We start from the raw sequence: 7,171 nt of genomic DNA on the forward strand, positions 1-7,171 counted from the left end.
TTTACCTATGCTTCCTTTGCAGTTGTCTAAATAATTACATATTAGAATGAAACAAGTGCCCTAGTCTTAGCGTTCTGAAAGTTTAATACCATTGTTCCTATGTCTATAACTTATTTGACTTCTCAATATCTGGATTACTCAGCACACATTGCCTGGGGTACGTTGGCTGTCAGCTCTTACGGGACGATCCATGGCCACTTAAATTTTGTCATTTTGCTCTGTAGTAACTGACCTTTTGATATGTTGGAGGATTTTCAGGACCCCGAGAGGATGTCTGCTGGTAGTCGGTACTATTTGTCCATTGACAGTCTGTGTAATGCATCCATCGGACGTCCTATGACTGTCTTGATTGTCCAATATAGTTAACATTTATTTAAATCATTTAGAAATTATGAAATCAAATGGCCTTGGATTACAATTTTTGAGTTAAAAAATCGTACAATCATGAAGTTTGAAAGGGATGTTGGTTTAAATATGTTGGTTTTTTCATACTTCGGAGGAAAAATGGCGCTGTGGAGTTCCATAATTAAGTGAAGATCACATTGGATTAGTGGTATTATGAGACTTAGTATTACTGTTGTAAGAAGATAGGAGGGAAAAATTGAAAGAAATGTACTCCAGGAAGACCAGAGGCAAGCATTTGCGGCTGGTTAAGAAATACTTATATGGAGAAGAACAACAGGGAAGTAAAAGAAATCTCAAGGGATTCAGAGAAATGCTTGTGTGACTGAAGTACATTGGAAGCTCATTTTAGTGAGTATAGCATATATGTAGCAAGAATCATGTGTAATAAGAGGAGGGAGTTCCCACGGCCCTGAAACCTTTGCTCAGGCTAACTAAAAAGAATGTAGAGTTTAATTGGTCCAAGGAGTAAGAGACTGTATTTCTCAAGAGATGGCACTCGTTGTTGGCCAACAGTCTTGTGGCACTATCTACCCCATTTCCCATTAGTTCTGGTAACAGATTCTTCCCCACATGGTGTAGGGGTGGCCTTATGTCATGAAATTGAGGGCATATAACCCCTTCAGAAAAGAAATATGCCTAAGTGATAAATTTTTATTTACTGGCCTACATTATCCATGGTAACAGCTGCCATAAGAGGATCTGCAGGGGGCCCAAGGTAAGGATTCCAACCCTAGCAGCAGAAAGACTACAAGGATGGGCCCTCATTTCAGCATGGATATGACTATCAGGTGGTTTACAAGAAAAATGTCGATTATGCAGACATGTTATCTCGGCCAAATTAAACTACTGGGACATGGAATGTTTTTTTTTTCTTGTCGGTGGACCCTTTAGTAGTTCAGACACCAAATGACTCTGCCTAGGACTAGGTACTACCAAAGGTTTTGCACAATACCCAAATAGGGTGGGCAAACCACTGATGGAAGGGTTTCGCCCTTATTTCATGTGGAAAAATGACCTATCAGTTACTGAGGGATGTCTGTGCTGGGGTAACAGAATCATAGTACCTGCCACGCTAAGGGAACAGGTGTTAAGGCCTGGTTACACGATACATTAGAATGCACAAGATTCTGTACATTTTTCTGAATGGTTTTCTGAACAGATTCTTGTACATTCTCATGGACAAGATCCACGAATGGGTGGTTACATGGTACATTTTTTAATGTGCATTTAGCGTGTTCATTTATGTTTTTCCTCAACTAAGGGCGCGTTATATAAACAAAAAAAAATGCAGGAAAGCGGGCGACTTTTAGGAAGCAGACGAAAGCTGCATTGAATTTATCACATTATTTCCACCTACTGGCAGCAATTGGAAACGACACATTCCGTTCCTCTGTCTTGTTATTGACGACCACTTTGTTTCTGTTTGTCCTTTGCTTCGTTTGGCCCTTAACTCGCCTGATTTTGACCCTTGCGCTACTTGGACAATTCTCGTATTCGGCACCTTTCCTTCATTTTTCTTCTTTTCCTTCCTTTCGCAACCTTTCTCCCATCAGTAATGTCGTTGAATAGAACACAGGTGGACACATTGATTAATTTGATGAGTGAAAGGCCATCTCTCTTCGACCCAAGGAACTCCTTGTATAAAAACAAGGGGAAGAGGATGTCCGGGTTCAGAGAGATTGCGGAGGAGATGAGTCCATCAAGGTAGATATTATTAGTCATTCTAATTCTCCTTCGATTACTGTAAATAACATTGTGGTGATCACTGCTAATGTGTTCTACATTGAACTTATTGTGCTTAGATTAAAATATGGATGGGAGACAATTTCATAACTGTCATTTTCAGACCCAATACCATTGCCGATGACTGCAAAAAGAAATGGTATTCTTTGAGGACGACATACTTGGCGGAGAGGAGGAAGGTGGCATCCTCCAAAAAAAGTGGATTAGGGGCGGAAGTGGTGAATACATTATATTTATTAATAAAGTTTTTATTGCTTATCTTGATAAATTGAGTACTCTTCAGGATAACTTATATTTTGATTATTCCAGGTGTATGTTCCATCATTATTTTACTACCACAACATTAAATTCATTGATGAAAATACATCGCCTAGAGAGAGCACGTCAACGTTGGATACGGAGGCTGAGGTTAGTAGTTCGTTTCCTTATGCATTTTGTATATTGGACGCTTTGCATGCCACACTTGAGATTTAAGTTATAAACACAGTATATACTATCTTAAGTAAGGCATATACAATAAAAATCTCTATGGATGAAGTAAATATTGATAAAATACCGATAAAAAACAACTTATCACACTAAGCAAAGGAGATACATTTATCATTACCTCACACTGTAGAACTAAAGAAACAGTTACTTTGTTCATGTTTTGGTAGTATTAAAAAAGAGATTTATTACTTACAAAAACATATATGTATTAACATCACCAATTCCCGTGTATTCATGAAACTGGGCCATGTTAACCTTAAATTATAATGTACAGGAACTTCCGGCCTACGATGAGGAGATACCTGTGCTTGAGGAAGGGGAATTAGAGGATGTGGTGGCAGGTCCAACCATGGATGTAGTTTTTGTGGAGGATGAGGCTCGCCCTGCAAGCACTCCTCCGATGAGCCAAGGGAGCAGTGACCCCGCAACTCCTGGAACATCAGGGTCAGCTAAAAAACGAAAGAGACCCACGTCTGACGAGGCCTCTACGCTGCTGACAAATGCCACTCAGGCTCTTGGTAGTCTAACATCAAGGATGGCACCAGTGGAGGACTTGGAGGGAAACTTTGCCAAGACAATAGCTAGCAAGCTAAGGCTAATACAAGATAAAGAAAAGAAAAATAAAATAATGTTTGAACTCTGGAAAGTTTTCCATGATAATGAAGAATAAATTTAATAACTCGTGGTTTTACTGGTACCTAATTAACCTTAATGTGTCAGACAAAAAAAGTAAACTTTTTTGTATTCTACAACATATTTATTTTTAAAAAACTCAACTAGTCATTTTCAAGAGGTGAACAAATTAATGGACGGACAGTGTGGTATATATACCTATGTAGGGTATCACAACAGTTAAAATGGGAGGGGGGGAAGGTAGGGGTAACTTCAAGGATGGTAATGAGTGGGTGATTGGGAATCTATGAAAACAGGGGAGAGGGAAGGTGACGAAAAGTAAGAGAACCCACTAGCAACTTATCTGGTTATGGTTATCACCCTTTTGCTAGTACTTTTCCCCACTCCCATAATCTAAATCTATCATGTCACTATTCCACAAAGTGAATTCACAAATCACTGATTTTAACCTTAATGTGTGTTGAAATAGTTTTTGTATTCATTCCTTATATCAAGGGCAGAATTAGTGGGCCCGTTTCCAGTCTGCCGTGGTAACTCGAGAAAGAAACAGCTATTGTCTGCACATGAAGTACATAGAGCACCATTTTTATCACAAAGGTAATTATGCAAGGCAACGGATGCTAACGTAATGGCTTCCACTTTTACAGGGCTGAGGTTTATTGTAGTGAGAAACACTCTAAATCTGTTGCTAAAATACCAAAGGCATTCTCTATTACCCGTCTAGCCCTTGAGAGCTGGTAATTAAAATTTCTTTTCTCATCACTTAGGTCTCTACTTGGATATGGCTTTAAAATCTGGTGGCTTAGAGGGAAGGCATCATCAGCCACAAACACAAATGGAACTTTTATGTGCCTATTTGGCAGTTGCTGATCAGGTGGGCTCGGCAATTGCATTGTTCAATGAGCTTTCACGGAACACTCCACCATCGCTAACTCTTCCATTCACTTCAACATCGACATAAATAAATTTATAACTGGCATCAGCTACTGCCAGCAGTACAATTGAGTGGGTGCCTTGGTAATTAAAAAAAGTGATCCTGCACTTGCAGGTGGACTGAAAACGACGTGTTTACCACCCATTGCACCCAGGCACATTGGGAAGTTCCATACGGTCTTAAATTTATGGGCAATATCTTCTCACTCCTGACGTGATCGTGGAACCTGAAAAAACCTATGAAATAAGAAAATTTTTATTTTTATTAAAGGTTATCATTATTACGAAAAATAACCGAATAGATTTACCTTGAGGTATTTCCCTTTCAGATGACGATATATACTTTCACAGACTTCAGGTATTATTTTCCCTATTGTGCTGTGGTGTATCCTTGTTGAGTACATTAATGACCGATATGTTTCTCCCGTGGCGAAAAATCTCAAAATTAGCGATAACCTTAAACGTTGATAGTGTATTACATTAGGTAAATTATTAATAAATGCTGAAACAACACGATAACTATAGTTCTAAACGAAAAAAACTAATGAATACCTTTCCTCAGCAGATATTGACTCATTGAGGTGTCCTGCTTCTCGATGTCACTTCGAATTAGATCGAGGACCTCAAAAAACTGCTCCTCTGTCATCCGCATGAAATTGCAGAAGGCATCGCGATCTTCCACAGCGAGCTCCCAATGAACCATATTCAGCAGCCCTTGATCTCCATCTCTCCTTTGAATCCACGGCCTTGTCCAAATCGCTCTCCTCCTCTGTTGTTTCAACAACTCGCGAGGACAGATCCCACACGAGAGGTTGCTAGGAGTTGTGAGTTTCAGATACTCAACCCATCACTTGAACGTGACCCTGCGTCTACTTCTTCAGTTATCCCGAGGGCGAAACCGAGCTGAAACGAGATGGCAAGCGACACCCTTACACCATTTCCCCACAAAAGTGAATCGCTGAATAATAAGGAATTACTGTTTATATACAGCGATTCATCTAATTGTATTTCACCCCACAAAATTTAAAGATACATATAACTATTGCAATACTACCCACACAATGTACTGCCCATAAAATACATAGTTATACAAGTTATTAAGTTTAAGCAAACAAACACCCTCTAAAATTGACTACTAATTATATAAGAAATAAAAAGTTCATGTTCAATTGAAAATTACAACTAAAAATCACTTAGTTCATTTTTTGTGTTAAACACTATGGTAATAATTAATCTTCCTGCAGAGACCATATATGATAAGTATAGATAGGTAGAATACAATACAGACCCCATACTCCGGTTTAATTTACCTTTGAGGGGTAGAAAACCCCAGGCTAACTTCCCACTTGCTCTACAGGCCCTGCACCCACCTCCTCTCCAGGAACTTCCAAGCTCGACAGCGTGACGTGCACATTCTTTGCATCGGCTAATCTCTTCCATTCGGCCGTTCCACCGATGCATTCACTACCGACCCACGACCACATCCAATATAAACACAACAAGAGCATTATTATTCCAACGGCGCTCCCCAATCCCCCAATAATTCCCCAATTTCCATTTTAAGTAGAGATCCCCACGGTCCTCAGTCTCTAACCATTTGGTGAAATCCACTGGGCACCTGTGTGTCATTAATTCCTGCCCCAGTTCGTTTCGCAGATCCTCCAGATCGAATTATTTCCAATATCTAGGCCCCCCTTCTCCTCGTCTATCCTCATCTGGAAAGATTGTTTCCAACAATTTACCCTTCATTTCACTCCGTTGGTACCCACTTGCCAATAACTTAAAATTGCTCCCCACTAAGTCACAGTGGCTGACATTCATAATTATGCCACTTCCTTCGAGTCGGCGAGAGTCTGGCCTACTCGCTGTGGCCGAGTCTTGACACGCAACTGTGACATGGCATAGAGTAAATCTACCCTTGATTCACTCGGTCGAAATATGGCTCAGTAAAATTAATCCCTTCCCTTTCACACCCCTCTGCTCCTCTTCCTCTAAACAAGTCGTACACACAACTCCTCCAAGACCCGATCCGCAAAACAAACTTTGTGGGACACGTATAAATGCCCTCTCTCCAGCCGCTACCTAGGGGAAGAGTCATGAGACGAACGCTCCGGGCTGGGATCATCCCAGCCGACACAAGACGTGTACCGGCATATTCACCCGTGGGCGGCGCCATTTCCTTCCCACGTCTCCCAGCTCCTTCGCCGTGTACCTCGCCGTTGCGTCCACTGGTTGCGTCTCTCGGTCTCTCCTCCGTGATGTTCGCGGCTCCGCTTACCCACGCTCGTTCAGCCACGCCCTCCATCCTTATCTCCATAACGGCCGGGCACGCCCCCTGCCGTTCGCCATCCGTCATAGCGGAAGTGGTCGCTTCGCCAACCTCTCTCGGCCGCGGTGGGGTCTCCGCGTACTCTTTACTTCCACTTTCGGTTAGACAAATTATGCGTCCGTCAATTGTTAGGTCGCCTCTGCTCACATCAATTATCGCTCCATTTTCGCAGAGGAAGTCTATTCCTAAAATTCCCTCATGGCCCCCCAAATTCTCTACAACCTGAGCCTTTAGGCAACACTCTGATCTATTACCGACAACTAGCGGTACTACCACTTCTCCGAAGTTCCAAATAAGCCCTACATTCAGTCCTTTTATCCTGAACTGAGATCTCCTCGGTGTTAGGCCCCCACAGCACTTTTTAGTTAAAAGGCTCAATAGCGCCCCTGTATCCACCAACCATGGCCCTTATATACGGGCATGTACGTAAGGGCCATGCCACCAACATTCGTCGCCGCATGCCTCTACACGTTACAGTCACCGCCAAATCCTTCACATTCCCCTCGCGGTGCACACATGGGAGTACGATCCTTGGGCCGTTGCGGGCGACTTGCTCGGCCCCGGAACCGTTTAACGGCATCTCAGAACGCTGGCTAAAATTACTTCGTCCTCGCGCCCGACAGCTTCTAGCCCAGTCCC

The sequence above is a fragment of the Ischnura elegans genome, chromosome 1, assembly GCF_921293095.1.
Source record: "Ischnura elegans chromosome 1, ioIscEleg1.1, whole genome shotgun sequence".
Taxonomy (NCBI): domain Eukaryota; kingdom Metazoa; phylum Arthropoda; class Insecta; order Odonata; family Coenagrionidae; genus Ischnura; species Ischnura elegans.